We start from the raw sequence: 12,168 nt of genomic DNA, 5'->3' as shown, positions 1-12,168 counted from the left end.
TTAAAGACCTAAATATGGCCAGACACTATCGAACTCTTAGAGGAAAACATAGGCAGAACACTCTATGACATAAATCACAGCAAGATCCTTTTTGACCCACCTCCTAGATAAATGGAAATAAAAACACAAATAAACAAATGGGACCTAATAAAACTTAAAAGCTTTTGCACAGCAAAGGAAACTATAAACAAGATGAAAAGACCACCCTCAGAATGGGAGAAAATATTTGCAAATGAAACAACTGACAAAGGATTAATCTCAAAAATTTACAAGTAGCTCATGCAGCTCAATATCAAAAAAACAAACAACCCAATCCAAAAATGGGCAGAAGACCTAAATAGACATTTTTCCAAAGAAGATATACAGATTGCCAGCAAACACATGAAAGGATGCTCAACATCACTAATCATTAGAGAAATGCAAATAAAAACTACAGTGAGGTATCATCTCACACCGGTCAGAATGGCCATCATCAAAAAATCTACAAACAATAAATGCTGAAGAGGGTGTGGACAAAAGGGAACCCTCTTGCACTGTTGGTGGGAATGTAAGTTGATACAGCCACTATGGAGAATAGTATGGAGGTTCCTTAAAAAACGAAAAATAGAACTACCATACGACCCAGTAATCCCACTACTGGGCATATACCCTGAGAAAACCATAATTCAAAAAGAGTCATGTACCACAATGTTCATTGCAGCTCTATTTACAATAGCCAGGACATGGAAGCAACTTAAGTGTCCATCGACAGATGAATGGATAAAGAAGATGTGGCACATATATATACAATGGAATATTACTCAGCTATAAAAAGAAACGAAATTGAGTTATTTGTAGTGAGGTGGATGGACCTAGAGTCTGTCCTACAGAGTGAAGTAAGTCAGAAAGAGAAAAACAAATACTGTATGCTAACACATATATATGGAATCTAAAAAAAAAACTGGTTCTCACGAACCTAGGGTCAGACAGGAATAAGGACGCAGACCTAGAGAATGGACTTGAGGACACGGGGAGGGGGAAGGGTAAGCTCGGACGAAGTGAGAGTGTGGCATAGACTTATGTATGCTACCGAATGTAAAGTAGATAGCTAGTGGGAAGCAGCCTCAGCACAGGGAGATCAGCTCGGTGCTTTGAGACCACCTAGAGGGGTGGGATAGGGAGGGTGGGAGGGAGACGCAAGCAGGAGGAAATATGGGGATATATGTATATGTATAGCTGATTCACTTTGTTATACAGCAGAAACTAACACACCATTGTAAAGCAATTATACTCCAATAAAGATGTTTAAAAAAAACCCAAAAAACTACCAACTCTTTCCATTAAATGAAAACTGAAGCTCTGGTACAAAGAGTAGTTGTTTTTCACCCCGTAGAACTTACATACATATACATGTAAATACAGATGGTTAAACAACTTTTTTTTTAACTTGCTGATTTTATTTTCTGACATGGAATATTTGCAACTAACGGGCATGATCTTACAAATTTTATGCCAGTACGTTATGTTGAGAATCAAACCTAATATATACGGAAAAGTACATGCTTTTAAAAATAAATGGTCCATTTAATGAAAACCAAAGCAGAACATGAACTTTTCTTATGTCAAAAGAAAAGAACTATTGTAGTAAAACACACTGAGTTATCTACTTATAATTTAGGTGACTCTATAAATGCAATAAAATTTACACAATGTTGGTGTACAGCTCTTGGACAGTTCCAGCTGTACTGACTTGTTAATTAATCCACCCAATTATTTTCCACTACTGAAACTGATTAATTAATGGAAGTGACTCAATTAATCAATTGTTTAGGCGTTGTGTGATATAACAGACTATTGAAATTTAAAATCTGTTCTGTATCTAATACTCAATATAGTTATCAATAAATATAAAAGTTAAAGTAGAAACTGTTAAACAGATGATGCTTAATTTTGAGTAGAAGAAATTTTACATGTAAATTAATGCTTTTCCCAATTTTACATAACTATTTAGATATTAGATAGATATAGCCATAATTCATTTCACCAAACTTGGAAAAGTCTACTAGTTTTTGCTTAACCACGTTATAGATTTTAAGTCAAGTTACATTTATAAGATCATGTACAAATTTTATCTTTTTTTATTGAAATGTAAACCTTTTTGCTCTTTATTATGAGATTTCAATGAGATTGGCACAATTTAAATATTTTTACACATGATTATGCACCTTTGAAACTTCAGGTAAAAGAGATTCATATCTTCATCTTTTTAGTTAATTCACTTTGATAGGATGGCACAAAGATGCTGAATAAACTATTGCATGCTAACCAACTGCTAATTTAACATTCAGAAATCCAGAAAAACTGAACCTGGAAGAAAGCTTTAATTGCTTCAATTAATTCCATAATTCATGCATTGATACTTTTTAACTAACATCTATTATGAAAGATACGGTGGGGTCAGTAAATTGTATAAAAGGCTAAATGCAAGACAGCTTCCTTAACTAGATTATTTTTTGGGGCAGCAAGGATAGAACAGATGACCTCTGAATGTCTTTATTATAAACAAGAATTCTTTTGAGCACTCCTGTTGGAATCTATTATTTAGTGAATTTTCCTTTGCAATTGCTGTGACATTCTACATTGTCTCAGGGATCTGGTGGCTTTTGGGAGCACAAGTCATTTGTATAGTGGTATACCAGTGGCCTATTTGAACTTTTCTGTATAAGAATTCAGTAGTCTTGACAGTTACTATTGCTTTCAATGGCTGAATGTTGCAAAGTTGTGACACCTGCAAATTCCTTAGATATTGCGAACTGAAAAATCTAGACAGGCAAATTGATGTCCATTACAGGTAATTATAGACTGAATTCCTGGCTACTTTTCCACATTCAGAGAAAGCAGCTGTTGTTGCTATGAGTTTAGAACCTTCTTCTTGGAGAATAAAGGAAAAGTTGTGTATCACAAAGAGTTCTTGATTTCTGAAATAAATATGGTCTTTCTCAAATATTTTGGCATTGGGTGGGTATATGAGGCTTTAAGAAGTGATTTAGTTCCTCCTTCCTAACACATATTCTCCTGGAAAGTGTCCTTGTTTTTGTGTCCTGTTCTCATACATAGCTGAGAGAGGTTTAGAGACAAAAAGTTTTACTTTCTGAAGTGCTGTACTTAGCCGAGAATTCTGTAATGGCCTCAGTTTGAGAGTGCAGTGAAAATATCATTTATGATTATGAATTAAATATGACACATTGTCCACAGAGAAGTAACATTTTCAGTGAATTTTGTTCATTACAGTGATGCTTAATTAGCATGCAAGTTATTTCAAAGCAGGTGGAATAGCTTCTGTGTTGTCTGTTACCCTTTCCATGCTTTCAGTAAACTCAGTACATAAGAACACAATTTAGAAGCTTCTAAATCCTTTAGTACTTAGCCAACAAGTCTTTTATTTAATAAATTGTAATACTCTAATTCTTTTGGATAACTAACATAAATAATAAAAATTATGCAGAGAAGTGTTTTGATTCAGATTTAATAATCTTTTCTGACAAAAAAGAAACATTTATCTACTTTGCCATTTTCATTGACTGAATTCTTCAAGGAATTTTTAGTTTCTTTCCATCAGCTTACATGAGAAGTGTATTGTTTGTCTGATCTTGTTCTCTTTATTCTTTATTATTTATCTTCATAACCTAAATTACTTTTTAAATAAGGTTGCTGAATCACTTCACTTACCTTCTTAAAATAAACTGTGTGCCTTTCCACACTATTGGTATTCTTGCTTTTCTTGTGGAAAAAAGACAGACTTTGTTATATTCATGTTCTTACCTTCAGATTTTCAAAAAAGAAAAGTAAATCAAGATGTTGTAGTCCACTGGTTAAATTCTTTTGACGATTTCTGGACCATTACGTTGTCATCTGAATAACTCAAGACTCCTTTGAATGAGGTACCTGTGCTGGGTTGCATTAGCTGAGTGATTAAAAGTTCCCCTGAAGTCTACAGCTTCTGCATTTCCTTGAATCTCATTTGCCTTCTGACCCAGGAGTTCCACCACGGATTTGCACTCATGCTTTGTTTTTCCTTTTCAACTCTTAACTGAATGATCGAAATAGTTTATAAATATCTAATTATTAGAGATCAGCTTTCTGGATGTACAAAATTATTTCTCCTATTCTTAATTCCTTAAAAAAATCAATGTCAGCAAAGAGATGAAATACTTAAAATTCCAGGTACTTTATTGGGATATGGTGGTTGATGGCCCACCTGATATTTTGGTCTGGGTTTCAGAATTGTGGAAAGACAAAGCTGTTCTATTGCGTAAGACAGACAAAATAATCTGTAAGATCCCCAAAGTAGAATCAGGCCATGATTTGAAGGTGTTATTGAGAGATCTCCACTCCACCCCACACAAAGACCTGGCTTTTCAGAACCTGGTTTATCTGCTTTGGAAAGAGGAAAGAGTTGGTTGACAGGACTTAAACCTCTGGCTCCAGGCAGTCTAGGCTTTCTCATTTGGATGCTTAGATCACTAAGCCAAACCCTGCCACTCTCAGAAACTCTGTATTTATACATAGATAACGATTATACCAATCTGGTTGACGTTGTAGTAATACAAATTTCACCACCTTTCACTTATACCTTCAAATGTGTTATTGTTTAATCTCATCTTGTGAGTCAAATTGAATCAAAGCCAGCCTGTCGTTTTTCCTTCCAATATCAATTATGAGTAATTTCATTTAACTTTCCCTCATGCATTTATAGACTCTTTTTTCGAAGGACATCAGAGCTGTTGTTGACTAAATATTATAATGCTCTCTTATCTGCAAAAATACTATGAAAAACAAAGCACAGGTTTCTCTTATCTGCAATAAAATCTATGTCATATATTGATAATAATGTTTGTAAATCAAGAATCATGGAACTAGAACATACATTCTCTGTCATTTTCATATTACTTTTGAGGAAAAATCCTTTCAAACCTCCTACTCAGATCAAATTTGCCCTACGTTTATTATTTTGGCTTTATTAAGAGCTAGACCATAAATTTCTGGGCATCTAAAGTGGGTAAGTAGGAAAAAATAACTAATATTTTAAATTATAATTATATTCTTTCAGAGTACTGTTAAAAAAGTATATAGACTTTCTCCAAATTAACATTATTTATCATTTTAAAAAATTTTCTCAAAAACTTAATGTATTGATAATTTAATCACTATATAAAATTATAAAAGAGATAATGAGATAAATAGTGCTAAATAAAAATATAGATTTTTATGTTAATTTCTTAGACAAATACTCAGAAGCATGTATTTTCTTTTAAAAAAATATCACAATTGCTAGTAAAATATAGCAAAGTTAAATTTTATTTATATTGAATAAAGATGGAATAAGAATGGCATATAGTACTGAATATTTATTTCTTGATATTGGCTATACTATGTACATATGTAATTTAATAAATAAAGTAAAACAATGTTAACCATTTGCCCCTTACAGGAGATGGCAAATTAACCTTATCTCTAGGCTCTGCATAACATGAATTTGAAGACTTTTATCTTATGATTGAACAGCCTCAAGCATTAAAGCATTTGTTAAAAGAATCCCTTCAACTATGAGGCCTCTAGGAAAGTGAAATTCACTAGGCCTACCCCTTGCCCCCAATCCTGGAAAACTAAAAAAAAAAGGAGCTGTACTTTGACCTGGCTCTCTTCTTTTTAAAGATTGTATATTCTGTAATTTTGATTCCTTACTCTTTTTCTCAGGTGTTTGTAAAATTCTCCCTTTTGAGGCAAATAGTGACAACAACTAAACCATTATTTTTACTTACATGTTTGCAAATTTGGCCCAATTTTTATATTTCATTTGGATAAAGATGGAGTCATCAGGGATAAAATTAGGTGTAGCTTATATATTCAAGCATAAACTGTCTTCTCCTATACATTATACTTCTCATACATTTCTAGGCAAGTTGAAGTATACTAGTTAGCAGTTCAAATATGTTCCATCCCCAAATAATTAGAATAAAAGAAATTCATATTAAGTGAGTTTGAGATGGGAAAATCTGAAAAAGTTATTTCTGACGAACTGTACTGCATAAGTGAACAAACTAATACGTTAAAGCTTTCTCATATGTGCAAGATATCTGAATCATGGAACTCTCTTTTTAGAATATTTTTAATGCATATCTCTATAGAGAAGCTCTGAAGGCATAATATTGAATACAACTGTAGCTGTCAATTCTAACAGTAAGGTAAGAGAGAAGACTTTACTATGAAAATGTACCAAACTATTCCTTTTGTAAAAAAGTAGAGTGTAAAATAGACTGAATTATGAAATATCTAAATTCTCATCCAGTATTTAGAAACTCCCTATCAACCCAGTAATCGCACCATGCATTATATTATACATTTATGCACACGCATCTTTCTTCATAAACGTCCCTACACAACTACAAAATACCTCATTGCATTTTGAAAAGCTGAATTCACATTCAGATTATGTTTTACTTTATTATTTTCGTGAAACTCTCTAAATTAAGTTTAAAACATGCATTAGACCTTATTCTTCCTTTACCATTTATCCTGTCATGGATCCTTTCACTTATAAATCAGAAAGCAACTTGTATAATTTCAAGAGTCTTGAACAACATTTAGCATGCATTTAAGCAGAAAGCAACTCAGCACTTTAATCAAGTGGAGAATTACCTGGGCTGTCTAATTGCAAGATGCCATTACGTGAATGGCATATGTTGGGTTGTGTAGTACACAACCTGAGCAGCCATATACAGGAGCAAAAAGTAGTGAAACAGATTGCTGTTGTAGAGATTCAATATGCACATCTTTTTGTTTGTTCATTCGCTTTTCTCTTTACTAGGTGCATTCAAGTGTATAATAAAATTGTTAAACGTTTCTGGTGAAATAAACGTTGGTTATTTAGTGAGGTTTTATACTCCAGTTATGCATTTTTAAAGTGTCTTTTATCTGATATTAGCATGACTACCTCAGCTTTCTTTTGATTAATTTCTGCCTTTTATGAAATATTAATTTCTTTACATTCAATCATTCTGTGTCCTCAATTTTTCAATGTTTCCCTTTTTTTTTAAAACATCTTTATTGGAGTATAATTGCTTTACAATGGTGTGTTAGTTTCTGCTTTATAACAAAATGAGTCAGTTATACATATACATATGTTCCCATATCTCTTCCCTCTTGCGTCTCCCTCCCTCCCACCCTCCCTATCCCACCCCTCTAGGTGGTCACAAAGCACCGAGCTGATCTCCCTGTGCTATGAGGCTGCTTCCCACTAGCTAGCTATTTTACATTTGGTACTGTATATATGTCATGCCACTCTCTCACTTTGTCACAGCTTACCCTTCCCCATCCCCATATCCTCAAGTCCATTCTCTAGTAGGTCTGTGTCTTTATTCCCGTCTTACCCCTAGGTTCTTCATGACCTTTTTTTTTTTTTAGATTCCATATATATGTGTTAGCATACCGTATTTGTTTTCTCTTTCTGACTTACTTCACTCTGTATGACAGACTCTAGGTCCAACCACCTCACTACAAATGACTGAATTTCGTTTCTTTCTATGGCTGAGTAATATTCCATTGAATATATGTGCCACATCTTCTTTAACCATTCATCTGATGATGGACACTTAGGTTGCTTCCATGTCCTGGCTATCAAACATTTAGAGAAGGCATAACGCCTATCCTTCTCAAACTCTTCCAAAATATAGCAGAGGGAGGAACACTTTCAAACTCATTCTACGAGGCCACCATCACCCTGATACCAAAACCAAACAAAGATGTCACAAAGAAAGAAAACTACAGGCCAATATCACTGATGAACATAGATGCAAAAATCCTCAACAGAATACTAGCAAACAGAATCCAACAGCACATTAAAAGGATCATACACCATGGTCAAGTGGGGTTTATTCCAGGAATGCAAGGATTCTTCAATATATGCAAATCAATCAATGTGATACACCATATTAACAAATTGAAGGAGAAAAATCATATGATCATCTCAATCGATGCAGAAAAAGCTTTCGACAAAATTCAACACCCATTTATGATAAAAACCCTGCAGAAAGTAGACATAGAGGGAACTTTCCTCAACATGATAAAGGCCATATAGGACAAACCCACAGCCAACATCGTCCTCAATGGTGAAAAAATGAAAGCATTTCCACTAAGATCAGGAACAAGACAAGGTTGCCCACTCGCACCACTATTATTCCACATAGTTTTGGAAGTTTTAGCCACAGCAATCAGAGAAAAAAAGAAATAAAAGGAATCCAAATTGGAAAAGAAGAAGTAAAGCTGTCACTGTTTGCAGATGACATGATAGTATACATAGAGAATCCTAAAGATGCTACCAGAAAACTACTAGAGCTAATCAATGAATTTGGTAAAGTAGCAGGATACAAAATGAATGCACAGATATCTCTGGCATTCCTATACACTAATGATGAAAAATCTGAAAGTGAAATTAAGAAAACACTCCCATTTACCATTGCAACAAAAAGAATAAAATACCTAGGAATAAACCTACCTGAGGAGACAAAAGACCTGTATGTAGAAAATTGTAAGACACTGATGAAAGAAATTAAAGATGATACAAATAGATGGAGAGATATACCATGTTCTTGGATTGGAAGAATCAACATTGTGAAAATGACTCTACTACCCAAAGCAATCTAGATTCAATGCAATCCCTATCAAACTACCACTGGCATTTTTCGCAGAACTAGAACAAAAAATTTCACAATTTGTATGGAAACACAAAAGACCCCGAATAGCCAAAGCAATCTTGAGAACGAAAAATGGAGCTGGAGGAATCAGGCTCCCTGACTTCAGACTACACTACAAAGCTACAATAATCAAGACAGTATGGGACTGGCACAAAAACAGAAATATAGATCAATGGAACAGGATAGAAAGCCCGGAGATAAACCCACACACGTGGTCACCTTATCTTTGATAAAGGAGTTAAGAATATGCAGTGGAGAAAAGACAGTCTCTTCAATAAGTGGTGCTGGGAAAACTGGACAGCTACATGTAAAAGATTGAAATTAGAACACTCCCTAACACCATACACAAAAATAAACTCAAAATGAATTAAAGACCTAAATGTAAGGCCAGACACTATCAAAGTCTTAGAGGAAAACATAGGCAGAACACTCTATAACATAAATCACAGCAAGATCCTTCTTGACCCACCTCTTAGAGAAATGGAAATAAAAACAAAAATAAAAAAATGGGACCTAATGAAACTTAAAAGCTTTTGCACAGCAAAGGAAACCATAAACAAGACCAAAAGACAACCCTAAGAATGGGAGAAAATATTTGCGAATGAAGCAACTGACAAAGGATTAATCTCCAAAATTTACAAGCAGCTCATGCAGCTCAATATCAAAAAAACAAACAACCCAATCCAAAAATGGGCAGAAGTCCTTAACAGACATTTCTCCAAAGAAGATATACAGATTGCCAACAAACACATGAAAGCATCCTCAACATCATTAATCATTAGAAAAATGCAAATCAAAACTACAATGAGATATCATCTCACACTGGTCAGAATGGCCATCATCAAAAAATCTACAATCAATAAATGCTGGAGAGGGTGTGGACAAAAGGGAACCCTCTTGCACTGTTGGTGGGAATGTAAATTGATACAGCCACTATGGAGGACAGTATGGAGGTTCCTCAAAAAACTAAAAATAGAACTGCCATACGACCCAGTTATCCCACTACTGGGCATATACCCTGAGAAAACCATAATTCAAAAAGAGTCATGTACGACAATATTCATTGCAGCTCTATTTACAATAGCCAGGACATGGAAGCAACCTAAGTGTCCATCGATAGATGAATGGATACAGAAGATGTGGTACATATATACAATGGAATATTACTCAGCCATAAAAGCAAATGAAATTGAGTTATTTGTAGTGGGGTGGATGGACCTAGAGTCTGTCATACAGAGTGAAGTAAGTCAGAAAAGAAAAACAAATACTGTATGCTAATACATATATATATGGAATCTAAAAAAATAAAATAAAAAAGGTCATGAAGAACCTAGGGGTAAGACGGGAATAAAGACACAGACCTACTAGAGAATGGACTTGAGGATATGGGGATGGGGAAGGGTAAGCTGTGACAAAGTGAGAGAGTGGCATGGACATATATACAGTACCAAACGTAAAATAGCTAGCTAGTGGGAAGCAGCCTCATAGCACAGGCAGATCAGCTCGGTGCTTTGTGACCACCTAGAGGGGTGGGATAGGGAGGGTGGGAGGGAGGGAGACACAAGAGGGAAGAGATATGGGAACATATGTATATGTATAACTGATTCATTTTGTTATGAAGCGGAAACTAACACACCATTGTAAAGCAATTATACTCCAATAAAGATGTTTTAAAAAAAAATTATAATTCTTTCAATTCAAGTTCTGTCAGGTTACAGTCACCCTTGGGTGGATTGTGGTAAACCACCTAACCAATGTCTTTAAAGCTAGTGCTTGAATGCAGGCCTTATAGATCAAAACTGCCTGATCTTCAACACTGGATTTTGATTGACACAAGTGGACAAGATAGATTTTTGACATAGCATAGAATTAGAATTGGCATTTTTTGGAAATCAGTTGAACATGGAAGAGAATGGAGTAGGTAAAGAAAATGCCTGAAACAAAGAAAGAAATTGCAGTAGTCAAAGGAAATTCTAATACATGAGTATGTCAGTGAAGCATTTGTCAAGAAACTGGAAGCACACTAGCTATTTTAACAGGTAGAATTTAATATAGTCAATTGGTTACGCTGGTGTTAGAAGATGGGAGAATTAAAGGTAAGACTAAGTATATAATTGCAGGAAGCAGCTACTACCCTAGAGTTGAGGGAACAAAGGGAAGAAGTTGCTGTTATCAGAACCTAGAAACTCAGGAGGGCTCTATGGATTTAGAGCTCAGACCCCTGAGGAGCGAGTGCTGCTGTCTGCTGCAGGTGTACAATAAACCTGGTTCTGTGTATGCAGAGAAACTGGATGCTGGAACCAACTACGGCTAGGACAGTGCTGACAGCAATAGCAAACAAATGAAAGAAATTACAGTCTCCCTTCCTCTTCCTTGCTAATTTCTCTGTATTGCTACCTATGGGTATTAAAAGGAAGTCTATTAGTAAAGGAGAAATGTAATTTGCAAATTCCTCACAGATTCTGGTTTTAAAAAAAAGGGTAATTGTTTCTGAGACAAAAATGTACATAACTACAACAATTATATAGAGACCATAGGCAGAGTGAATATGTTAGAGGTACTGGTGCTGATGAGGCAGATAATAAATTCAAGATTGAAATAATTCAATTTAAAACATTTGGGAGATACATAAGTAGAACCCAGGTAGTTGAATATTTATGTATATCTGTAGCATAGGAGAAATATCATTGGCAACACAGCCATCATTCATTCATCTATCATTCATTTGTTTATTCATTCATTCATTCAATATACCACTGACATATAGGTAATAATAGAACCATGGGCTGGTTTATAACATCCAGATGAATAAGAAATATTGAGAAAAGAAAAGCTAAGGATGTAAATCCTAGGATCTGCATTTGTAAAAGGCAATCTAAAGAGGCTCAGGATATTTACCAGTTACCAGATGTTTGACCTTGGCTACATGGCCCCTTTGTACCTCAATTTCCTTTTTTGTAAAATGAGGTTAATTATACTTGCTTCATAGGACTGTTGTGAGGATTAAGAGAATCAATGGCAGATGTTTACTATAACACCAAGTATATTGTAAGTGTCCAATCACTATTAGCTTTTATTGTGGTTACAGGAACACCAAAATAAAACGAATCAGCAAAGTTATTCCTACTACTGTTAAAGAAATAATTGGAAATTAAGATGTGCATATTTTGGTACATGACTCTTTTTGAATTATGGTTTTCTCAGGGTATATGCCCAGTAGTGGGATTGCTGGGTTGTGTGGTAGTTCTATTTGTAGTTTTTTAAGGAACCTACATACTGTTCTCCATAGTGGTTGTATCAATTTACATTCCCACCAATAGTGCAAGTGTTCCCTTTGCTCCACACCCTCTCCAGCATTTATTGCTTGTAGATTTTTTAATGATGGCCATTCTGACCAGTGTGAGATGATATCTCATTGTAGTTTTGATTTGCATTT

Source organism: Globicephala melas, chromosome 9, assembly GCF_963455315.2.
Source record: "Globicephala melas chromosome 9, mGloMel1.2, whole genome shotgun sequence".
Taxonomy (NCBI): Eukaryota; Metazoa; Chordata; class Mammalia; order Artiodactyla; family Delphinidae; genus Globicephala; species Globicephala melas.
The sequence above is the reverse complement of the archived record's forward strand: the minus strand, read 5'-3'. Positions refer to the sequence as shown.